Here is a 26,586-nt window from a genome sequence, read left to right on the forward strand (position 1 = left end):
TTTTTACTTCAAGTTGTGATTTTCATGAACATAACCCTGACATGAAGTTTGGAGACTCAGTAAATCATACTTAGCATCATATCTGATCTGATTGTACAACCTGTTTTAACTATCCAGTAAAAAAATTTGTAACTGCTGTGTTTCATTGGACGTAGAATCATCTTTCTGAGCAAGACTGAATGTTTTTCTCAGAATGCAATTAACATTTTCCAAGCAATATTATCAATCCAAAGTTACTTCTAATATTATTCTATTCAGTATCTAATCCAGCAAATTTCAAGGTTCTGAACAAAATTTTTCATTTAATTTCCTTTGTTGGTCCATTTCTCACATACTGCTCAAACTGTGAAGACCTTCACACACACAAATAAGTGTCTGGGAGGTCTTGTATTGCTTCTGCTCCTAATGTGACCAAAAATGTGTTTCTTTCTGAAAATCTAATCCCAGTTAATGCTCCGAATCTATCAACACCTGGCATCCCAGCATAGTCCAACAATTTAAAGGCAAGCAGTAAATTAGAAATCTCCAAATGTAATGTTTCCAACTGTGCATATAGTCAGTTAACTTTCAGGATAAATTCCTCTTTGGAATAGCCATCCTGCTTTCTGAATTTAATGTCTGACCAAGCATCAAATGCTTTTAATAGGAAGTTTTTTTTTAATCACTTTCATCTAATATCTCAATAACTTTTCCAAACTTCCAGTGTCCCATTTGCTGAACCTGTAACTCTGGGAGTACTTGATATCTGGTCTTGCTTCTGGTGGGAAGTGACCGTGTTTACGGTAAAGATACCACCCATGTCCACATATCCACTTAATTTTTCCAGTGATGGTAAGCTTCAACTTGACAGAACTTTAGGTAGCCATACTTCAGTGTGTTGCATTTGAGTTTGCAGTTCTTTTCCAAAATAGCTCCAGTTACAATCTTCTGTCTGAAAAGAATTCTTAGTCTCCAAATTTCGCATTTAGTCAGTAGTCGTCTTCTATATAGTGAATTTGGTTAAGGCAGAAATTGAGAGACCTTTCTTGTTGCTAGAATTTATTAACTGCTCAGTCATACATATTTACTCATCAGCTTTTTCAGATGTGTTACCACACATCTCTGGAACAAATGGGATTTCACTTGAGCCTCACTACTTCCGTCAGACAAACTCCTTTGTCCTACCAGTCCTACCTATTGCCTCTTTTATGCTTTCTAATTAACTACGACACACCTTGAACCTAGGTCTCCTGATTCAGAGATAAGATGTTGTTGTTTTCACTGACACAGTTGATTAATTACACTTAACCCCAAACAATTACACTTCACCCCAAACATTTATTTGCTGTGTTAATAACATATGCAATGCTTTCCATTTCCATTTGAAATAACTGCAAAATAAATCACCAAATTTAAGACACGCACTATAGATTTACATGTGTAAATTTACAGGCTTCAGTGTGTGTCTCTCCTTTTTCTCTCTCTGTCCTTTGCAAGAATATACTGCAAGTTCTGATGGTGCTAATCTTGTCCAGATGTGAGATGACTCTGACATGAGGATGTGCAATATGGTGTTAAGTGGGAAATGGTAATAAAACTTGAAGAAACAAACTTTAAAGTAAAACAAAATTAAAGTGAAACAGCATTAGATGGTCCAGCATGAAATGAATGCTACCTGTATTAAACAAGGTATAAGAACTATTTAAAGTTACCATATTCTGTGAAGGCAATCTGGATGCCAAAAAGCTATTTTTTGCCATATTACTGTCATCAAATCATTTTTTACTTTCACACTTTCCACGTTGGTTATTGGTCATGCTATTATTGTGTAATAGTAGATTTCTTTGAATTTGATCATTTTGGGGGATTAAAATACCTTTTCACTGGTCTGTTATCTTAGCATCAGGTTCGGTATTTCATGCTGATAAAATTATTTTGAAATCCCTCCTTGTGCTAGTTCGTTAGCTAGTGAATGTGAGAGCAACCCATATCCCAGCCCACTTCTGGTTTCTCCATTTGCATTGATGTTTCTGATACATATTACTCAGAGATTTATATCTGTTTTCTTCTTGAAGATAGGAATAGTTTCTGCCTCACCAATTCATGCTACAGGGCATTTCTCCTTACTCCTCCAGTGGTGAATTTAAATTGCTGACCCCTTGTCATGGAATCCTGATTCAGAATAGAAATAATTGATATGCCGACTCACATCAAAAGGCTTTGCAATTTGAAAATTTTGAGTTCCTGATCCCTCCTTCCTTTAATTGATAGATTCCCAGCATTTCTCATAACTATAGTTTCTTACACCCAATAGCAAGGTGAATTTGTGGCAATATGCTTGTTTTAATCCACCAATGCATTAAAAATAATCCACAATGGAATTTAAGACTTCCTGAGATTTAATGTTGCTGAGGCCGTTGAGATGCACGGAGACTGACTGAAAGATTAGAGGTTTCTCCCATGAGATTTAAAAGCAATGCAACAGAGCTGTATGATTTCATGACTCTATAGTAATGACGTGTGGACGGTCAGTTTTTAACATCCAAACAGCATAACTATAAAAATATGTTGTAGAAAAACAAGAACTCCAAGAATAGATAATTAACTTCAAAACTGATGTTATTTTAAGAGAAGATTTGAAGCACTGAATAAAAACTGAGATGTCTCTGTAGTTTGACATTCAGATTAACAAGCATAATGACAAAATCTGACAGGGAAGCCACAAGAGGCAGCACACACATCTGAATTGGTAATAGTAAGCAACTTAAATAACATGCATGTAATGGTAGGTGTCACCTTTGAATGACAGATCAATCAGAATATTCTTTATCAACTTGGTATTACTATCTTATTTTCGATATTGAATCACCATTCTACTTTAATTTTTTTGACTAGCCTTGAATCTGATTCAATTTCACTCCTGGCTATTTCAAAACCATTCACCGAGAACTTGTGCTGCTCAACTTTTCATCCTATGTGCAACAGTTTACACTTGGTGTTTATCCTTGTTAAACCAACATGAATTATTGAATAGATTAAATAAAATATTTAATGCAGCCTCTTCTGGCTTAAGTGTCTCCTAGTTTATTTCTGTGAATTTGACTTATTTGCTTTCAACCTTTGATGTGAATTAGAAATAGATGAGATCGAAATCCCTAAAAAGCTTCACTAACCTCCCATTAATGAACTGCAATTTAATTTGAGTTGAAGTCATTAGTCTGTCTTAATTATGAAGAAATACCAGCAGTGTATTTATATCTTGGCTCTTAAATATTTGGAGCAAGCAAGCCTTTCTTTTGGCTCTGTTCGCATTCATTTTCACTGTCTTCCATTATGCTGATCAGATGTTTCATCTTGGAAAATTGCTTCACAAGATGGAGGATGAGAAAAATTTCTGGCTGTAATAGGCTGCTAATTTTTTGAGGGATTTTAGGTGTTGGGAGATGATTTCCTTGAATTCCAGAAGCAGTAATTACTGTATGTGCTGTTGCATTTTTTTGGAACTTTTGAAGAAATAAAAGTAAAAACAACAGCACTTTAAAAAGGGGGAGGAACAGACAAAGGCAGCACATGGTCAGTCAGTGCAGGAGAGAGAGAGAAGGAAACCCACACTGCCTCCTGACACAGCAGTGAACATGTGCAGTTACTGCCTTTGCTGTTTGAATTCATGTATCACTGGACATTGGAGTGTGTTTGGGAAAATTAACAAACAGTGGAGGAACCTGTTTGGGAGAGGTCACAGCACAGAAACAGATGAATAGTTTTAAGTGTGGCCGTACAGTAAGTCTGCATTAGTGAGTAGAGTGGGTTCTTTGATTATATATTTTATTGAGATGTATCTCCTGACTAAACTTAAAAATGCAAGCCATTAGTATTAACTTAGCCGAGAGTAGTGTTTTGTGGAGGAATAAGACAGTGCTATTTTCTAGGTCTGAAGATTGAAAGAAGCAAAAATGGCCTTTAGTAGAGTTTACGTGTTACTGAGGGTTATACCTGCAATAAATGCAATTGGTTGTGAATCCTATCTTATTGAATGGATCATTTGAAGAGACAGAGAGACAATGAGGAATTTACAAGAGTAAGGGGGTGTGATGGATGGGAGCTATAGGAAAGGGGAAAAGTTGCAGATACAGTCACATAGATGGGTTAACTCCAGGAAAGGTAAGAGAGGTAGGCAGGTAGTACAGGAGTCTTCTGCGGCTATCCCTATTTCAAACCAAGTACGCTGTTTTGGAAAATATAGGGGGCGATGGACTCTCAGGGGAATGTAGCATGAACAGCCAAATGTCTGATTGAGCCTGGCTCTAATGCAATGAGGAGTACGTCAGGTTCCAAGAGATCAATTGTGTTAGGGGAGTCTCTCATCTGTCTGAGGCACAGACAGACGTTTCTGTGGCCAGCAGCGAAAAATCAGAATGGTGTGTTGTCTCCCTGGTGCCAGGATCAAGGATATCTCAGAAGGTGTGGACTGTTCTCAAGGAGGAGAAGACCCAGCAGGAGGTCATTGCACACATTGAACCAACGACACAAGAAGGGAAAAGGATGAGATTCTGAAGGGAGAATGTAGCAAGTTAAGCAAGAATTTAAAAACAAGGTCCTCGAGAGTAGTAATATCTGGATTACTCCTGGTGCTACGAGCTAGTGAGGGTAGGAATAGGAGGATAAAGCGGATGAATACATGGCTGAGGAGCTGGTGTATGGGAGGAGGATTCACTGGAATCTCTTTCGGGGTGGAACTGATCTGTGTAACAGGGAAGGCAGATGAACTCAGGGCATGGTTAGGAACATTTATATGACCAAAAAGCATCAGAGGTAATTTGTCCTCTTCCATTGAGGAGCCTATTTCACCCTTATATTTCGAACAGATTGTATCTGTCCGTTCCTCGAGAGTTGTGATATCTCCATAGATCTTTGTGTTAATTGCAAATGTGTGGATCATAACCCCTCGAACCGTGACAGATCATTGATAAGGCATAATGTGTTTTTGTTGTATCTTGTAGTCAGCATTCAAGGGCATGATAATTTCAGTTTCTATCAATCTAATCTGGAGCAGCTTTTGGTAAACATTGAGTACAGGATATTGAAACACTGGATCAAACTTAGAATAGCAAAATTCATAATGAAAGTTCGAATGTTCAATTCACAGGATGATCAGTGTGCTGAATGGACTTAGTATTGAGTGGCATCTGCTAAATCTCTTTAATCATTTGAGAGGCACTGGTTGTCATAATAGGAGCCATAGGTTATTTTGAAAATGCAGATGGGTCAAAATGGTTTCCCATAGCCAAATATTTTTAGAGATATGATGATTTTAAAATAATTATTGTGACTAGAAGCCATCTATCATTTTGATAGAAACCTTATAGTGCTTGGTATGTTGTTTTTCTGCTCTTCTTCCACAAGTCCATACATCTTAGCAACCCCCATTTCACGTTTTTTTAATTGGCAACTATGCTGTCAGAGTTAGGAAAATAAAATCGCATGCTTAAGCACTGCAGAACCCTCCTTGGAAATTGCGATTAAGGTCATCATTGGTATAGAGCGGTGATCCCCACCTTTTTTAAGCACAAAGTCATTTTTTGAATGTAAATACAACCCAGGATCTGTCGAAGAAAATATAGAATAATTAGTTTATTTTCATGCTATATAAAATACGTAATTATTCATTTTTACCCTTGACTCACCAAGCCTCAGTGTGGCACCTGTGACTACATGTTCTATCCCAGTGCCTTGATGTCTGCATGGTCGTCAGAGACTGCTAGTTGTAAATAATCCATCAAATGACTGTCTGAGATTAGGGGAACATTTGGACATAATTATCTTCATTTGAGAGAACACTGTCTCACAGAGGTATGATGTATAATGTGGGAAATTATAAAGTTCATTTTGGAAGGAAGAACAATATTATTTAAATGGTGCAAAATGCCAGAAAGCTGTAAAACTAAGGGACTTGGGGGTGTTTGTGCACGAAATGCAAAGCTAGCACACAGGTAATTAAGAAGGCTAATAGAATGTGGCCTTCTTTATTTGGCGGGGGGGGGTGGGGGTGGGGGTGGGGGTGTGGAAGGGAGGATGGATGGATGGATGGATGGAACACAAGAATAGGGAAATTTTATACCAACAGTAAAAGATGCTGTTGGAATACTGTGAACAGTTTTTGTCCCCTTACCTAAGAAAAGGTATTATTTCATTGGAAGCAGTTCAGCAAGATTCAATATGATGAGCCCTAGCACTTAGTAATTGTCCTTCAAGGAAAGGCAAATCAGGTTGGAACTCTATTCATTGGAATTCAATGGGCCATAGGGATGCTGTCTGATTAGAGAGATGACTCGTTGTTTCAGCAAAGAATCACCCTGTTTCGGGTGAGGGAGTGGTTGAGAAGGACAGTCCTTGTGTTGTAACCTCAGCTGGTGCAGAAATTGAACCCAGACTGTTGGCATCACTCCGCATTGCAAATCAGACAACTGAGCTAACTAACCTTATTCCCCTATAGTTAATTGCTGGAAAGGCCAAGTCTTTGGTCCCTGCTTGTCTTCTTAAGTCTACCTTTTTGACCAGACCTTCAGTCACGTGATGTAATGACTCCTTCTGAATGCAAGTGGAGATGATCTCCAAGAAGATTGTGCAGACACAGATATTATGCTTCAGCAGAAATGCATGAAAGCAGGAAAGATCCCAAAAGGATGATGGATCACAAACCCACTCAAGTCGACCCACAACACAGGCTATGCTGAGAGACCTTGCCATCATACCTCTCGCAAACTCCTCAATCATCTCATGCACCAATTCTACGCAGGCACCATAACCTTGAAATTAAGGTAGAGTCCACACTGTCAGCTTGTACTCAAGATGCAGCAGCACAGTTTAGAGATATTGCCAAGCAGGCAAGGCAATGGAACTGCACCACACTAAGAACAAAAAACAGAGAAACTTGGCATCACCACCAGTGGGAGCCAAGCCTCCCCTGGAACCACGGTTGAAAACGTTATCACCACGGGGAAATCGATCGTCAACTTATCAGGCCACATCCTTTAACCGGAAGAGATTGAAGTTCTCAGCCAAGGGCATGATTTCTGCACCGCTACCAAAATGGATCCCATTAGTCTTACGGCAGACATGGAACAGACAAATGAGACTCTGTGGAATTCTTCCAAGATATCAGCAGCAATCCCAATGAGACAATGGATGAACCGTAACAGACATTGGAGATCTCCATAGTGGAGCAACCAAACAAGGGGTTGATTTGAACCCATCTGGAGGGCCACTGCCCTGGGCTTGACATGTATGTTCAAACTGTCAGAAAATGTGTAAATGCCAAATTTATTAGCCGCATCCACAAGGTCGACCAAAATGTCACTTGATCACAACACAACACCATCTACATTCTCAAAACCAATCGCAACATTGTCGTCATACCAGCAGATAAGGGAGGAGCCATCATTGTTCTGAATAGAACGAACTACTGCAAGGAGTGGACCGACAACTGAACAACAAGGAACACCACAGGAGACTACCGATCAATCTGACCAAAATCACACCTGTGAACCAAACCGGTTGATCACGACTTTTGATCCAGTCCTACAGAGTTCCCTACGCATGCTCATTCCACATACTTCTCATAGAGGGGACCTGTACTGCCTTCCGAAATTGCACAAAGCCAACAAACCTGTCATCCCATTGTGACAGGTTATGGAAACCCTGTGAGAGAACCTCTGTGGCTATGTTGAGGGTATCTTGAAACCCATTGTACATGGGACCCCGAGCTTTTGTCATGATACTACAGATTTCTTAGAGAAACTCAGCCCCCATGGTCTAGTCGAACCGGGAACGTTCCTCGTCACAGTGGATGACTCGGCACTCTACATCAGCATCCTCCACAATTATAGCATCGCTGCAACAGCCTAAGTCCTCAATACCAAAAACTGCCAATCTCTGAGGACCATGCTATAACTTAGTTGCTTCATACTTGACTACAATGTTTTTACATTTGACAATCGCTTTTTCATCCAGACACGTGGAACAGCCACAGGGTCTAAAATTGCATTCAATATGCTAACATTTTCAAAAAAGACTTCTTTGCTGCACAGTACCTCCCCAGCGCAGTGCACCAGATATATTGCTAACAGCATTTTCTTCCTCTAGATCCATGGCGAGGTGTCACCGAAACAAGTACACAGTGATATTAGCAAGTTTCACCCCATCATCCGATTTACCATGGATTAGTCTTTTGTATCAGTCTCATTCATGGACCAACACATCTCTATCAAGGACAGCACCTCAGTACCTCACTCTGGAGCAAACACATTGATATCCTCATGATGCTGCACTTCTCTAGCTTCCACCCTAAACATATTATAATAACCATCTCCTACAGACAAGTCCAGTGCATACGCAGGATCTGTTCAGATCAGGAGGAACGCAATGGACACCTGAAGGTGCTGAAGGATGCCCTCCTAAGAACTGGGTACGATGCTCAACTCATCGATTACCAGTGCCATCATGTCACAGCGAGAAACCGTAATGACCTTCTTAGGAAACAGGACACGACCGATAGGGTACCCTTCATTGTCCAGTACTTCCTGACAGCCAAAGAACTATGCATGTTCTTCGCAGCCTGCAATACACTATCGATGAAGATGAGCGCCTCACCAAGATCTTCCTTATATCTCTACTTCTCGCCTTTTAAACATGCATTGAACCTTATCCAGACCATTGCTTGCAGTAAACTGCCCAGCCTTCAGGACAACATCAACCACAACACCACACAACTCTATCATGGCAACCATTACAAGACTTGACAGAGTGTCAACATGGATACTGTCATTTCCCATGGGGACATCACTCATCATGTATGCAACAGGTACTCATGTGACTTCACTAATGTTGTTGATCTCATATGCTGCAGGCAAAAGTGCCCCGAGGCATTGATGAGACCAAGCAGACGCTATGACAACAGATGAATGGACACTGTGCAACAATTACCAGATATTTTCTCCCATCAGGGGCATTGGACTTCGGGTCTTTGAGTGACCATCCTCCAAAGTGGACTTTGGGCGACACACAACCGTGCAGAGTGGCCAAGCAGAGCCTGAAAGCCAGGTTTGGTACCCATGAGGATGGCCTCAACAGGGACCTTGGTTCATGTCTCTCTACAGGTAACTCCACTACACTACCTTGCACTACACTACACCAGACACACGCTTGCTCTCATGCTTGCTCTCACTTGTGTGCTCTGTCTCTCCCCTCCCCTCATGTGGTGGGGGCTCGCACGCAGTGTGCTGCTGCCTAGTCTCCTGAAAGGGGAGCGGATTTAGCAAATGCTCAGTGCCAATCCCATTGAACTGATGAGGGTCGGGAGCTTCATCAATGCTGCAGGTCACTTACACACAAGTGTGTATTTGCTTAGAAACAACCCCTGAGACCGAGGGAGGGAGCAAGGCAAACAGAGATAGAAAAAAGAAACTTCAGAAAACTCTGAGCCCCAGAGAACAAGCATTAGATCATTTAACCAAATAATCAATTATCCAAATGAAATATTGCCCACCCATCTCGCTCAATTAATCGAGGTTCCTCTGTAGACTGGCTCAAGATTGACCTCATTCCTGAAGAAGGGCTCCGGCCCAAAACGTCGATTTTCCTGCTGCTTGGATGCTGTCTGACCTGCTATGCTTTTCCAGCAACACACTCTCAACTCTGATCTTTAGCATCTGCAGACCTCACTGTCTCCAAGATTGAGATACAGACAGACTCTAATCTCACACCTTTAATGTATTGTCTGAGCTGAGCTGTCACCTTTAATCATAAAACCTTGTTATCTCAGGAATGTGACTTGAAAGAAGTTCTGGGATTTACATATCAATGAACCAGAACCTGCAAGCCATTCCAAAAGATGAAAGACTTCACAGCAATCTAAATTTGTTCAATATATTGTTTCAGTTGCATGACACAATTCTATTGCGAGGTAAAAATAAGGACTGCAGATGCTGGAAACCAGATTCTAGATTAGAGTGATGCTGGAAAAGCACAGCAGTTCAATCAGCATCCGAGGAGCAGGAAAATCAACGTTTCGGGCAAAAGCCCTTCCTCAGGAATAGAGTTCTATTGCGAGAAATTCTTATGATCCTGCTCCACAGCTACCTGAAGGAGCAACACTCTGAAAGCTAGTACTTCCAAATAAACCTATTGGATTATAAGTTAGTGTTGTGTGATTTTTAACTTTCTCATTGAGAGTTAGTGTCAAATTGTGTTTCGTAATGCTCCTATGCAGAATGCTGGGCGTTTTATTACATTAATGGCATAAATTGTCGTATAATGCGCTGATATCGCCTGGACAGTGTAGAAATTCATGTCACTATAGTAATGGTATTGGTCATTGTTAATTCATTCAAAAAAATATTTTACTCCCCACAAAGCTTTTCCATCTTATTGTAGTACATTGATTGTGTTTCCTGCTCTTCATTAAACCCTAGTTTTTGATGTGTCATCAACATGATTAACCTGTTTTCAAGTCTGCTCATCTATTTTGATGTTTCTGGATAGTAGTAAATAGGTTTTTAAATATTTCAAATTAACTAATGTTCCACAAAGTGTTATAATAATCATAAGCTATGAACATTAGAATATATGTCAATATCTCTGTGTCATAACATGGACTGCAAATTTACAACCTCTGGAATAATTCCTCTATGTACAAAAAAGCTAGTTTGTGTAAAAACAATTAAGTAGCTCTATGAAGATCCTCTGGGTGATTGGTTTACAAAATAATCAAGCATTTTTAAAAGAATGAAATAGTAAAGGGAACTTTTGGAACATAGGATCATTTGGGAATATGGACACAGTTTTAAAATGACAGATTGAAGTTGTACGCTTGCAGTTTAATTCCCAATGTCAGATGTAGATTCTTTTGAAATAATTATAGGCAGTGTCTTGAATGGTGTTATGTTGAAACAGAAAACCCAGGTATTTATGCAGGTTATGTTTATAACAGACATGTTTTTTGTGAGTAATTGCTTTTTTGAGGGCTATGAATTATTAACAAAATGAGAAAAACTAAGCAGGTCTGGCAACATCTTTGAAGAGAATGCAGAGAGTTAATATTTTGCATCCAGTGGCCCTCCTTCAGAACAGCTTTAAAACTCTTCTGAAGAAGGGTCACTGGACCTGAACTACTAACTGTGCTTTCTCTCCACAGATGCTGCAAGACCTGCTGAGTTTTTTCCAGCAATTTCTGTTTTTTCTTATTTGCAACATCCACTGTTCTTTTGGTTTTCTGTTGAATCATTTATTTATTGTCCGAAATATTTTTTGGCGCGTGTACTGGCGCCTGCCCTCGTAATTGGCAATTTTAATTTGAGTGGTTTAATTGACTTTGTGGAAGCTGATCACTGGTACATATCTTGAGTGTTCACACAAATCAAAATTGAGGTTTTAAATGTTGCTGAAACATTATCTGGTGCTGAAGCTATTATCCTATTGCATTTAGCAGGACAAAATGTAGAATGCCAAATTTCAAGCTGTCAAAACAGTTTATATAACAGGTAAAAAGGGAGTTGTTTGTTAACAAGTCAACTTTGGCTAAGGTATTGCTATGGAGAAAGCCACATGCAGTAAAGGCCTCCCAAATTGTTGGCTAATTTTAAAAAGGCAAAAGGTTTGAATATGTTTCCTTTGTAAAGAATAGATTTTTGTATGAGTGTACATTATTCCTAGCAGACACAAATGGGCAATGTTATGAGTTAGATTAATTATCTCAAATGTTTTCTTCATGTAGCTGTTAATGCAGTTGTGTTGTTGAACAATCAAGGAATCACATCTGATGGTCAGTGTTTTGTTTTGCTAAAATATATCTATACATAAGGGCTCTTTCTCTAACTGAAAACATTTGTTCAAGTCTTGCACTTTTTGAATTACCCAGGAGCTTGGGTGCCTAAAGTACTGTGTTGTTTTATCCATGGCAATACCTCAGCTAATCAGCACACTTGACGCTTGTTATACAAATTATTGTGATTGTTTGAAATTTGGCATTCTTGCATGTGTACTGATGAGTGCAAGTTGAAAAATTTCAGCCATCTTTTCCGTATTCAAGTTCTGTGCCACCAAAGATTGAGATTTTTTTTGTAATTCAGACTTGATTAATTTGCAATGGTTTAACATTTTCTCAGGTGTTCTGACCATACCAAATACAGTACATTTTGAAAATACTATGACTGAAAAAAACCTTTCTTTCTTTCCTTTTCTGCAAAGCTGGAAAACAAATCCATGCTAGCCACAGATGATCAACTGTACCTTGACATAGAGATTTTCAAAAACAAAAGTTATCTTGGAAATGTGTATTCCAAGATAAAGGATCTTTAGACTATACAATTGAGTATGGTTAAGTGTGATTATGAAAAATGCATCATACATTATTCTATATTATTTTATGCTATTACACATGAACATTTCTTCATATTTCATAGAGATGACACCATCTCATTACTAGAATTATTGTCCTCAAAGTTTATTTGAGGATCATCATCAAAGCACAAAACGTTCCAGATCCATACCACACTATATAATTAAAATTTGCACTACCTCCTTTTGCCTTGAGGCCAAGCAACAAAACAATGCAGTGCATTATTAAAACCATTATTGAAACAGACTTTACATTTGAGGTCTTCCATGCAACAGGCATTTCTGATGAAAGGGCTTATGCCCGAAACGTTGATTCTCCTCCTTGGATGCTGCCTGACCTGCTGCGCTTTTCCAGCAACACATTTTTCAGCATAAAAGTTTACAGCACAGATAGAGATTATTTAGCTAATCATGACTGTGTAATGGCTGACTCTCTGCAAGAGCACTCAGCTTATTCACATTTCTTTGTTGTAAGCCCATAAGACCTAGGAGCAGTAGTAGGCCATTTAGCCCGTTGAGTCTGCTCCATCATTCAGTGAGATCCTGGCTGATCTGAATCTTCAAACCTGCCTTTTTCCTATCACCTTGATTTCCTCACTCACTTCTCTATCTCAGCCTTGAACGTATCTAGGGCTCCAGCCTCAACAGATCTCTGAGGTAAAGAATTTCATGATTCACAATTCTTTTAGAGAAGAACTTCCTCCTCATCTCTGTTTTTAATGTAAGACCCTTATTCTGAAGTTATGCACTGTCCTAGACTCCCTCAAAAGGGATAATAAACTTTCTGCATCTATCTTATCAAGTCACTAAAGAATTTTGTATGTTTCAAGAAGCTCGCCACTCATTTTTTCAATCATTACCAAACATTTTTTGACATTCTTTTTAAATGTCCTAAGCATTTCAGTTCAATCAGTGTATATGGTGGGGTGTTTAATCTCCTAACAATAGTATAGTTTAGAATATTTTCATTGTTTAGTACAATTTTCACTTTGGTTTGTTGATTGAGAGTTATTAGGCTTCATATTTTTTTAAACAATTAATTGACTTGCAAAACTAAGCTGACAGAAGCTTAATAGAATGGCAATAAATTATTTTTGAAGAGTAGTTCCTGCTAACTTATGGCAGGCCAATTTACATACTGCCAAGTCCTTGATACAACAATGGTGAAAGATGGCACTTCTGGTTACACAACACTTCCCACTGATATATTCGAGTGAAAATTGTTGAAGTTTAAAAATGTTGATGTGGTTAGTTTCTTTTAAAATTTTGGAACTTTATGACATAAGTGTTGTTTAGTGTTTGATCATGGGTGTAAGAAAATTTTATTGTTGTCGTCTTGCAAATATATACCAATGCAGTTGTCCACCCTGTGAGTTATTGGTTCTTCAAAGCTACCCTTTTCACCATGGTTTGTGCTCAGTGCCTTCCCATATTGTGTTTTGTTTTGATTGCATGGTTGAGAATACAGAGCTCTCAAGTACCACACACAGTACACCTCTACTTGAAACTTTGCCTTGGACTTTCAACAAACTGGGTGGTGCAGATTAGACTTTCTAAATGAGTACAAGCGTTTCAATTTAATGGCAGTGGCCTTGGAGGATGTTATTTGTTCTGTAAAAATTCATAATCCAGCTGACAGTATGCTGTACTTTTTAACAAAAGAAAACATACATTCCTATGATTGGGCTTTGTTTAGTTTGGACAATACAGAGAAACATGAAAATTATAGTGGCAGCATAAAGACTGAAAAAATATATAGAGTGAAGATGTACAGAGTTATTCTTCAGGATAGATGCTAGGTTTGGGTTATTGTTCTTTTATTGTCACTTCATGACCTGGACTGGGTATTTAGGGTATAATTTTGAAGTTTGCAGATGATACGAAACTTGAAAGAGAAGTAAACAATAAGGAGATATATCCTGGCAGAATCAAGGGATCCCATCAGCGTGGAAACGGGCCATTTGGTTCATTGGGTCCACACCAATCATAGAACATAGAACATAGAACGATACAGCACAGAACAGGCCCTTCGGCCCACGATGTTGTGCCGAACTTCTAACCTAGATTAAGTACCCATCCATGTACCTATCCAAATGCCGCTTAAAGGTCGCCAATGATTCCGACTCTACCACTCCCACGGGCAGCGCATTCCATGCCCCCACCACTCTCTGGGTAAAGAACCCCCCCATTGACATCTCCCCTATACCTTCCACCCTTCACCTTAAATTTATGTCCCCTTGTAACACTCTGTTGTACCGGGGGAAAAAGTTTCTGACTGTCTACTCTATCTATTCCTCTGATCATCTTATCTTATAAACCTCTATCAAGTCACCCCTCATCCTTCGCCGTTCCAACGAGAAAAGGCCGAGAACTCTCAACCTATCCTCGTATGACTTCCTCTCCATTCCAGGCAACATCCAGAACTGATCCTTCCAAGGGGATCCTAATATCTGTTTTATGTGGCTGACTGTCCAATTTTGTTTCATAATGCTGCTGTGAAATGCTTTGTGACATTATTTTAAGTCACAGTTACTGTATAAATGCAGTTTGTCATGATGGCTTCTGAGCCTATCTATTTGTCAGTCCATGTGTCGTGACAGATCATATTGCTTTCAGAAATATTGAATTTAATGTAAATCTGATTGTTGTACTTTTGGAAAAAAAGAACATACATTTTTCCAATTCTGGTTTGTAATTCAATAGCTAGAAAATTCCTTCATGGATTTCACTCTGCCTCCAAAGATCCTGGAATCTCATATATAAAAGTGTTGAAGAATTTTGGAGGAACATTTTAAAGCAATAAAATATGAAAAAGCTAAACTATCTGAGGTGAATTGCATCCCTCACCTGTGGGCATAAAGATATGGGCAGGGGAAGAACGTGTGTGTGTGTGTGTGTGTGTGTGTGTGTGTGTGTGTGTGTGTGTGTGTGTGTGTGTGTGTGTGTGTGTGTGTGTGTGTGTGTGTGTGTGTGTGTGTGTGTGTGTGTGTGTGGTGCTACCGGGTGAGAGTGTGCTGTGAACATTACAGCTGAAAACATCCATTCAACACCCCTGCAGTTGCTGTTATAAAGGAAAAGAATGGCCAGTCCCCCTCATTGATTGCTGGAAGCAAATTGTCAGTCAAACGCCACAGTCAAACAGGAAACTGGATAACTCCTTTCAGAGAATCTGCAAAACCCAGAATCTTAGAATTGCTCAACTGGTAGAGTTAACACCTCTTTCAACATCCAACTCAATGCACAGACAAACCAAAGACTGATTTTGTATATCTGTTTGAACTTTTTTGCTTTTTGTTCCCTTTTCATTTCTACTCCATCTGTTTATGCATTGGATGTTATTTTTCCTCGTGTTTTAAGAACTAATAACCTCAGTCTTTGTTTAACTTCAGAAAACCCGGTTAAATTATGGCCTTTTTAAAACATAAATTCATTGGAATTAGCAAAGACATCCATGAGGGAAGAGATCCCTTGTATGTTCATCTTGTGTCCAACAGCTGGATAGTTTTGAATAAAGAAGTAGTATCAGTACCTCCCTCTCACCTCTGATCATAACAAATTAGGGGTCTCATCTGGGGACCGGTTATAACAATCTCAACTTGTCAGCTTGGTTGCCTGCCTGCTGAATAATTTAATCTGAAGACAGTTTCGGTATTTTCATGGTGTTTGAGCTAATTATTCCATGTTTGTGTGGCTTGGGGCCTTCATCTTATTACACTAATCATGCCAGAAGAGAGCAAATGATGAGGAAGGCAGAGAGGAGACAGGTGCAAGAGACCCCGGGAGAAGTACCTGTCAGGAACAAGTTGAAGCTTTTGGAAGCAGAGACTGATGACACTGCCAGTTCGCAAGGCGGCCAAGTTTGTCAATCAAAAGTTGCCGCAGAGGCAGAGCGGAAGAGTCGGACATCGCACCGAGCCGTGGTAATAGGGGACTCCATCGTGAGAGGAACTGACCGGGGTTTTTGTGGCAGCAGACGGGATTTAAGGATGGTGTGTTGCTTTCCTGGTGCTAGAGTGAAAGACATCGCGGACAGAGTGCAGGAAATCCTCAAGGATGAGGGTGAAGAGCCAGAGGTGGTGGTACATGTCAGCACAAATGATGTCGGGAAGAAGAGGAGGAACATACTACAGCGAGACTTCGGAGAACTAGGAAGAAGGCTGAAAAGCAGGACGTCCAAGGTGGTTATCTCCGGTTTGCTTCCAGTTCCTCGGGCTAGTGTGGCCAGAAACAGGGAGATAATGGACTTGAACGTGTGGTTGGGGAACTGGTGCAGGAAGCAAGGATTCAAGTTCTTGGATCATTGGGGTAAACATAAATTCTACAAGAGAGATGGCTTGCACCTTAATACGTTAGGGACCAGTATTCTGGCAGGCAGGTTTTCTACTGCAACACCGCTAGATTTAAACTAAGTAGCGGGGGGGGGGAGGGGACAAGCTGGATGTTTAAAAAGGAAATTGAAGGGAAAGTTAGAACAAGAGAAGTCAAGAAAGACAACTGTATTAATGAGGCAGAAAACTCGGAAAGGCATCATGCTGTAAGGTTGAGTGAAATAAGGGTTGATGGGAAGGGTGAGAGCAGTAACAAATTAAAAATACTATATATGAATGCACGAAGCATTAGACATAAGATGGATGAGCTTGAGGCTCTTTTGGAAATTGGCAGATACGATATTGTGGGGATAACTGAGATGTGGCTTCAAGTGGACAGGGCCTGGGAAATGAATATTCAAGGATACACGTGTTATCGTAAGGACAGACTGACGGGCAGAGGGGGTGGGGTGGCCTTGTTAGTAAGGGATGATATTCAGTCCCTTGCGCGGGGGGACCTAGAGTCAGGAGATGTAGAGTCAGTGTGGATAGAGCTTTGAAATACCAAGGGTAAAAAGACCCTCTTGAGAGTCATCTACAGGCCTCCAAACAGTAGTCTGGATGTCGGATGTAAGTTAAATCAGGAGCTGAAATTGGCCTGTCGCAAAGATGTCACTACAGTTGTTATGGGGGATTTTAACATGCAGGTAGACTGGGAGAATCAGGATGGTATTGGGCCACAAGAAAGAGACTTTGTGGAGTGCCTCAGAGATGGATTCTTAGAGCAGCTGGTGCTGGAGCCGACCAGGGAGAAGGCAATTCTGGATCCGGTATTGTGTAACGAACCAGAATTGGTCAGAGACCTCGAAGTGAAGGAGCCATTAGGAAGTAGTGACCATAATACAATAAGCTTCGATCTGCAATTTGAGAGGGAGACGGTACAGTCGGAAGTGACTGTCACTTCTGTTGAATAAAGGGAACTATGGAGCTATGAGAGAGGAGCTGGCCAAAGTTCAATGGTGCAATACCTTAGCAGGGATGACCGTGGAGGAACAATGGCGGATATTTCTGTGTATAATGCAGAAGTTGCAGGATCAGTTCATTCCTAAAAGGAAGAAAGATCCCAGGAGGAGGCATGGGCGGCCGTGGCTGACGAGGGAAGTAAAGAAACATATAAAGTTAAAAGAGAAAAAGTATAACATAGCTAAGATAAGTGGGAAAACTGAGGACTGGGAAGCTTTTAAAAAGCAACAGAGGATTACTAAGAAGGAAATACGCAGAGGAAAAATGAGGTATGAAGGTAAACTGGCCAAGAATATTGAGGAGGATAGTAAAAGCTTTTTTAGGTATGTGCAAGGCAAAAAAATGGTTAGGACAAAAGTGGGGCCCTTGAAGACAGAAACAGGGGAATATATTACTAGGAACAAAGAAATGGCAGAGGAATTAAATGGGTACTTCAGATCTGTGTTCACTTGGGAAGACACAAGCAATCTCCCTGAGGTAACCGTGGCTGAAGGACCTGAACTGAAGGGAATTTATATTTGCCAGGATTTGGTGTTGGAGAAGCTGTTAGGTCTGAACGTTGATAAGTCTCCGGGGCCTGATGGTCTGCATCCCAGGGTACTGAAGGAGGTGGCTCGGGAAATCGTGGATGCGTTGGTGATTATTTTCCAGAGTTCAATAGATTCGGGGTTGGTTCCTGAGGATTGAAGGGTGGCTAATGTTATACCACTTTTTAAGAAAGGTGGGCGAGAGAAAGCAGGTAATTATAGACCAGTAAGTCTGACCTCAGTGGAGTCTATTATAAAGGATGAAATTACTGCACATCTGGATAGTAGTAACAGGATAGGACAGAGTCAGCACGGATTTATGAAGGGGAAATCATGCTTGACTAATCTTCTTGAATTTTTTGAGGATGTAACTATGAAGTTGGACGAGGGCAATCCAGTAGATGTAGTGTACCTGGACTTTCAGAAAGCTTTTGATAAAGTCCCACACAGGAGGTTAGTGAGTAAAATTAGGGTGCATGGTATTGGGGGCAAAGTACTAGATTGGATTGAAAATTGGTTGGCTAATAGGAAACAAAGGGTAGTGATAAACGGCTCCATTTCGGAATGGCAGGCAGTCACCAGTGGAGTTCCACAAGGATCAGTATTGGGACCGCAGCTTTTTACAATATATGTTAATGATATAGAAGATGGTATTAGTAATAACATTAGCAAATTTGCTGATGATGCAAAGCTGGGTGGCAGGGTGAAAAGTGATGAGGATGTTAGGAGATTACAGGGTGACCTGAACAAGTTAGGTGAGTGGGCAGATGCATGGCAGATGCAGTTCAATGTAGATAAATGTATGGTTATCCACTTTGGTAGCAAGAACAGGAAGGCAGACTACTATCTCAATGGAATCAATTTATGTAAAGGGGCAGTACAGAGAGATCTGGGTGTTCTTGTACACCAGTCAATGAAGGCAAGCATGCAGGTACAGCAGGTAGTGAAGAAGGCTAATAGCATGCTGGCCTTCATAACAAGAGGAATTGAGTATAGAAGCAAAGAGGTGCTTCTGCAGCTGTACAGGGCCCTAGTGAGACCACACCTGGAGTACTGTGTGCAGTTCTGGTCTCCAAATTTGAGAAAAGACATTCTGGCTATTGAGGGAGTGCAGCGTAGGTTCACGAGGTCAATTCCTGGAATGGCAGGATTACCTTACACTGAAAGACTGAAGCGACTGGGCATGTATACCCTTGAGTTTCGAAGATTGAGAGGGGATCTGATTGAGACGTATAAGATTATGAAAGGATTGGACACTCTGGCAGTAGGAAACATGTTTCCGCTGATGGGTGAGTGCCGAACCAGAGGACACAGCTTAAAAATACAGGGTAGACCATTTAGGACAGAGCTCAGGAGAAACGTCTTCACCCAGAGAGTGGTGGCTGTGTGGAATGCTCTGCCACAGGGGGCAGTGGAGGCCCAGTCTCTGGATTCATTTACGAAGGAGTTGGATAGAGCTCTCAAAGATAGTGGAATCAAGGGTTATGGAGATAAGGCAGGAACAGGATACTGATTAGGAATGATCAGCCATGATTATATTGAATGGCGGTGCAGGCTCGAAGGGCTACTCCTGCACCTATTGTCTATTGTCTATCTCCTTCTATCTATTTTCTATCTGCTTTCTTGGCAATCAGTCACTATACCTACCCAGGTCAGATAATTCTTGGCCTTTATTTGCAAACCCATTCTTTGACTCAACTGTTTAGCTGTGTGGGGCTGAAAAAGCACAGCAGGTCAGGCAGCATCTGAGAGCAGGAGAGTCGACATGAAGGGCTTATTCCTGAAATGACGATTCTCCTGCTCCTCTGATATTGCCTGACCCGCTATGGTTTTCCAGCCCTTCACTTTTTGACTGATGTCCAGAATCTGCAGCCCTCACTTTCTCCTTATCTGTTGAACAGCATGTCTTGACAGGAGTTTGAGTGTAACTTGATTGTCTGTTGTGCATTGCAGTTGTTTACCATCCAGTGACTCATGACTTGCCTTTTCTGCAATCTGCTCAGCTTGATTTCTTGGCAAACTACCAAAACCTTAAAGTGGGGAGTGGCCGTGTACAAAGGATAAAAGAAAGTGATATGTGAAGAGAAATATGAAACCAAAAAAAAACAAGAGGAAGTTGGGAAGAAGGAAATCGAAGGGGCACAGGAAAAAGAAAGGAAGATGGAAATCAAGGAAAGGAGGAATGATAGTTTCATTAAAAAAAATGACTTCCCCTACCAAGCCTCAAAATTTAGACATACCAGAATCTTACCACTAGTTTGAGTGAAACAGATTAGGTTTGTTTGATTTCAGAAGTCCTAAAATATGTGGCTGTTGCTGATTCTGAACTCTTTTGATATTATTTGGCAATTGTTGTGGTGACCCAAGGCAGGCTTAAAATAACAACATTTGTTGCTTCAGAGCTTTCAAGATTTTGCTTCAATAAAAGTAATTACGCATCGACTAAGCCCTTCTCAGAGCTAACTTGCCTTCAATTCACTTGTGCTTGTTCACCTCTGACATGTTCTGTATCTAAAAAAAACTATCTTCCCATCTAAGTGAGTTGTGCCTTGAACACTTAGCTACAGTTTTAGTCATTAAAACTGACAACACTGTCATGCTCCTCGTCAGTACCACTTTTAGATCTAGGTTTGTATCTCAATTTGCTGAATTCAACTGTCTCCCCTTCTCACTTTGGTTCGATCTACTGGATGTCTTCACGTTCCATTTTGATTTTCACTGCTTGTAGCATCAAACAGTCTCGGGATCTCTGTCTTCCTATTAATTGTCTGAAAACTCGATACAATAACAATCTACCTATGTACATACTTTTACACTTCAGCTGCATCCTTTACATGACCTCCTTGACTGGTCCAATCATAAAATATTTCACCTTGCTAATCACCCTTCAATGTATTGAACTGCTTCTCTGACAGGCCACAAACCCTTATGCCTGTGTCCAATACTTTTAGACCCGGGTGAGGAGACTACTTTTCCCCCAATTGAAGCAAATGTTGGCTTTGACTTTAAGTATTCAAAATAATGCAAATAAATGAAAAACTTATTTGAAAGAAATGCTCAATATGTTACACTTGTGCATAAATGAGTAGGAGTAATCCTATAAATCATTGACCCATTGATGTCTGGTCACACCAATTAATTAATATGAAATTTATGCTGGTCAAAGGTATAAGAATTAGTTTGTGAAATCCAAGAGTTAACTTCAAGCTACCAACTCCTATTATCCTTCGTGCGTATTTGCAAATGCAAAGTGTGTATTTGCAGGGATTATTCCTGGTTCTAGTTTAAAAACATGTTTTGTGGGGTCCAAGAGAAGATTTGAGACTGCTTTTTCTCCTCTGGGATCTACTTTTGAAACCATCCTGATTTATTAGATAAAAGATACATCTTGTTGCAGACTCTTAAGGGCCCTGTATGAATTTCATTTGCTAATCTCAATCCAGTTTCTTTTGCTCCCACTCAGAGAACCACAACTGAAATAATTGAAATTGTTACTGAGAGAATTGAGACTGCACAATACCAGGAACTACTATGACTGCTTTGCTTACCACATGAATGAAGAAGTGTTCCACAATGCCTGCTAGGTTTAATTGTTAAATGAAGTAATAAAGTGAACATCAAGATGATTAAGCTTTGATTAAATGTGTAATGTTGCACTGTCAATGAAGGGAAGTAGATGTGTTTGAATTACAATTGTTTTGTGACACCTGCATGTGTTTCAGGTTGTACAGCTATGGGACTCGAGGTCAGTTCTGTCTTTTTAACATTATCAATTTAGTCTTTAACATTTTAATTGTGCTGACCAGAGTGGGTAGGGGTGTAAATCAGAAAATAAATTAAGCATCTTTTGTATAAATGTTAGAATTGAACCAAATGTGATTACATTCTACACGACCATGTCATTTGTGAGTGGCCATCCATTTAAAAAGCTCCATTGTGTACAAGATGAACCGTGTTGCACATTGTTGTGGGGGAAAAACACCAGTCTTTGAGTCAGAACTGGGGTTCAATGACCGAGTTTATTGCATAAGGAAATACTGGAGCTCCAGGGAGAGAAAGACACCAACAGCACAGTGGTCAGCTGCGAGTCTTCTCTCGACCCGGAGCACATGTCAAGAAACTTTTATACTGTATATCTTGTGATACAATAGGTCAGTGATGAGATTATTATCTTTGTAATATGGTTTGTTTTTGGCAATCATTGTAGAATCATAGTTTTGATACAGGCTTTGTCAGTTCCAGCGCAGCCTTTGTTAATTTCCACGTGGTCATTGTCAGTTTCAGTGTAGATGTTGTCAGTTTCAATGTATGCACGGAAAACCATTGCTGTAGTAATGGGCGCAATTTGTTCTTCCTGAGAAGGGTTTCATTTCGAGAAGATGTTTTGGCTGGACCCAGACACAGTGTTAGTTACAATTGTGTAATCTCTCCGCCACCTGCCTTAAACTGGGTTGTGAGTGCGTTGTGTTGGCAGTCTGGTGGCAGTGTCCGTATCTGCCCTGCTGTTTCCCTCACTCTGGCAGTCAACTGATGGCTCAGCGGCCATCTTGTGTGTCCATGTGCCTAGTGTCACCCTGCCCCATGCCATCTCCTCCTTCACACATTGAATCTTTTTTCCATTTGTAAAGTTGTTGAATAAATATAATAGCATTAATTTGTTTTCCTCCAGAAAATGTAATCTCTTCTGAGTTATGTTTATTTTCTTAGGAAATGTGATGACTGTGATTATGTTCTAGTTTTTATATCAGCTTAAGCATTCTGTCACAATTTTGGCATATGTAATAATTTAATAATGGCATCGCATTGGTTATGGTGTGTTTTTGCTCCTCAGGTAACTGTAATTGCTCTGCTCCTAATCTTAACTTTATCCACCTTTTAATCTGCATGCCAATTTACCTGACTTAAGCAGCTTTCACTTTAATTGCCCTTCTCATCAGGGCAGAAAATGTTTTTTTCTCAAGAACTTGAATAGTTTGTCAAGGCATTTTTTTCATTTTCAGAGCTTATACTTCGTAAAAAGATATTGGCACATGGTGTGTTTAAACTCGTATAGATGCAGAATTTGAAGAATTCAACAATGTTTTCAATAATTAGCAATTCTCCATTAAATATAAAGCACAGCACAACAGCAAAGCATTAATTTCTGAGACACGACAGGAATTAAATTGGCACAACACAATGAGTATAAATTATCAGCAAACCTTTTACAGAAAAACCTATCACCCTAAAGACGCCTTCAAAACATTGGTTCAGTCACATCTAATGTATTTTCCGTTATATATGCGCTAAACTGGAAGATTTTAGCTGGGCATTATCACCCTTTTTGTATTGTACCCAAGATCTGAATCTGAGACCCAAATTTGACAATTCATGCAGTAGACTTCATAATAGCACCCTATACATGATTTTCCACCCTACCCTGTCCATAAATTTTGCAAACACATGCAGCCTTAAGGTAGAGATTTCACATTCGTTTGCAAGGAATTAGTTCCCTCAGTGATTTGAGGTTTTTCTGACCCTAGTTCGCTGATTTAGCTTCTGAGTGTTTTACATCTGTTCCCTCTCCTTTGCAGCCTGCCTCTTTGTATCGCATCCTTCAGCCTACGTTTCTCTCACTCTCTTGCAGCATTTCTTGCTCTTTCCCATCTCCCTTGCAGATTCCCCTGCCACACCCCCATGATGTTCAGACACTCCCTCTACTCCTAGTCACGGTGCCTCCTTGATCTCTGTTTCAACGCCTTGCAGTCTCACCCTCTGCTTCCACTTCCTTACCACCTTACCTCATTTGCTACGTTTCACAGGCAGCCTTGCCCTTTTCTCCCACTTCTTGCAGCCTCTGCTGTCCTCTTTAGCAAGAGATCACTCCCACCCGAGTCACCTCAGACTTTATTAGCTCCCCACAGTAGACTGGATGAAGTGACTGCACTTTTATTGTGCAATTTTGCATTTCCAAAATAAAATCAAATTGCTGGCTCGAATCAAATCCTAAGATTTTCAAGATTTTAGCCACACAGTTACGACTGTTATACTGCATATTCCACTTGTGTATAGTTCGGTGTTCGTTACAATAGCATGCAACACCTTTTCCCCTCATATCTGTTTTAACCTACAATTGTCGTACGTATTTTAGGTTAAATGCCTTACAAATCAGATTACTTTCAAACATGGTAAAGGATGTTTACAGTAGTCCTCCCTAAAGTAGGGAATGGGACTCAAGGTGGGGTCATGAGCAGAAAGTTAAAAATCATGAATTCTGTGACAGCCCTGGAGCTCTGATTGAGGTATAATAATTGTGCTCCTGCTGTCACTGGTTTCACAGAGGAGACATGAAAATATGAGCTTCATGGGGTCACATTGGCAACAAGTTTGAGGAGTACTAAATCGCATGCTCAGCATTTGGCAGTACTGACTGATCCAACTAAAATGCTCTCGAAGCTTGAAATCTGTTAACTGGAATGGTTTTTAAAAAAAAAACAGACACAAGTTACTTGGTATTAGTTTGCAATTATTTTATACCTAAAGTATTATTTTTTTTACATATTGGTCTGGAAGGTCTGCAGTAATTTCTTTTGTAGGAGCTAATGTTAAACACTATTTGTAAATTGAAATGAAAACTCAAAAGCCATATTTTTACATTTAGTTCGAAATGTATCAAACTGTTTTCAGCTTGGATTTAATTAAATTTTGCTGGCTCATGTTGGGAGTGAATGTAATGAAAGCTAAATTCTCGCTTTCTATAAAGAATTCCCATATCAATTCACTGGAAATACAGATGAGAAGTATGAAGCAAGAAGGCCAGAGCCCCAAGTAAATGTCTGGTACAGGCTGGTTTAAAAAATGCTCGCTCTCTCAATATTGGAAATTCAAAACCGCTGAACCTAAATATTTATCAGCTTTGGCAGAGGTTTGCAATCAATGGATCTGTTCTTTTGTATGCCTGCACCAGAGGCCCTGCTGGCATGCAATCTGATTTTGATTATTCCATATCTTCCTACCTTCAGATAAAATTATTTCTTGAGATTCCTACAGGGTCTGGAAAAAACTGAATGAAGGAAATTTTCTTGTTGAGCCACCTTCAATCTTTAATTGACACAAATTGTGCATTACATGTTGTATTCAGTCATCCCCTCAGTCCTGGCTGGATTGGTTTTCCTTCGGACATTGCAACTCCTTCTAGGTTTGTTTTAATTTCATATCAAAACAAACTAGTGAGGTTGCACAGTCCTGGGACATGATAGATCATGGAAGTAGAAGATCAAATGCAAAACTGTCTATCTGATATCCTGACAATTTTGGAAGGTATTTTTGCTAAATTACAAGTTTTCTATGCATTCAGCTAAAATATTTAAATCCTGTAGTATTTGGAAGATGAATCTGGTGATTACAAAGCATCCTTTCAAGCTGTTTTTTTTCTTTGAGTGATGGTCATGTTGTTTTTATCTTCAAATTAATTCATTGTAACCATAAACTTTTTTTCAGGCTCCTGTTAAAATTCACTTGCTGAAGCTAAATTCTAAAGAAGACCTGGATTAGTAAGTGTTGAAAGTCACAGTAATGTTGGTAACTTGATTGCTATGCCTTAATTTCTGGCATGTACTCCACCTGAAGACTCGGTGAACTGTTGTTTGATTTCAACACCAATCTCCAAGGTAAGGTTCTTTATTTAGTCTTGGTATTTTATATCTTTTTATTTGCAATTTCAGGGGATAGAGTTTTTTTTGCATCTCATGTGCATTATTCCAAGTTGCCAAAAATGAAGACCTACAAAAAATTGCAAATTCAAGAGTTGAAAGTTGTTGATAAGTCAGTCAACAAAATGATTTGAATTTTTGAGTTTTAATCTGTAATTTGCCAACAATCTTGTTATAGAAATGCGATTTTCTATTAAGACAACTTCAAATGTTACAGATTCTTAATGATAGTATTGTAACATATGTTTAGTACATATAAAAATTTTTAAATGTAATATTTTCAAGTAAGAGCTATTCTATATTCTTCATTTAAATACCAAATCATCAGTCATTAATAGAAAGATCATTGACATATTGGATGTAAGTTTGCTCATCGAGCTGGCAGGTTTGTTTTCAGACGTTTTGTCACCATACTAGGTAACGTCATCGTGACCATTTACCATCCTCTGATAAAAAGAATCGGAAATTACATCACCAATCTTAAGAAACAAGGCCAATAAATAGAGAGGAGGGACAATAGCACCAGCACTTCATAGGAGGCTCACTGATGATATTACCTAGTATGATCATGAAATGTCTGAAAACAAACCTGCCAGCTCAGTGAGCAAATTTACATCTAGAACCTCAATCTGAGCTGCAAATTGACATATTGTCTGTGTTCATTCA

At 39.8% G+C, this 26,586-nt stretch overlaps 1 protein-coding gene across 3 annotated transcripts in view; it reads left to right on the forward strand.

Moving 5' to 3' along the window:
- The window catches only part of tiam1a (TIAM Rac1 associated GEF 1a), a 333,343-nt gene that overhangs the window by 105,927 nt on the left and 200,830 nt on the right, over positions 1-26,586 (forward strand). For all 3 annotated transcript variants that reach the window (XM_043700703.2, XM_043700702.2, XM_043700705.2), the window contains exon 2: positions 25,709-25,878. The gene's annotated coding sequence lies outside the window, so the exon portion shown is untranslated. The remainder of the gene's footprint in view (positions 1-25,708; positions 25,879-26,586) is intronic.

The sequence above is a fragment of the Chiloscyllium plagiosum genome, unplaced genomic scaffold (assembly GCF_037043375.1).
Source record: "Chiloscyllium plagiosum isolate Xiang-an unplaced genomic scaffold, Cpla_swu_hap1 HiC_scaffold_12, whole genome shotgun sequence".
NCBI classification, from domain to species: Eukaryota; Metazoa; Chordata; class Chondrichthyes; order Orectolobiformes; family Hemiscylliidae; genus Chiloscyllium; species Chiloscyllium plagiosum.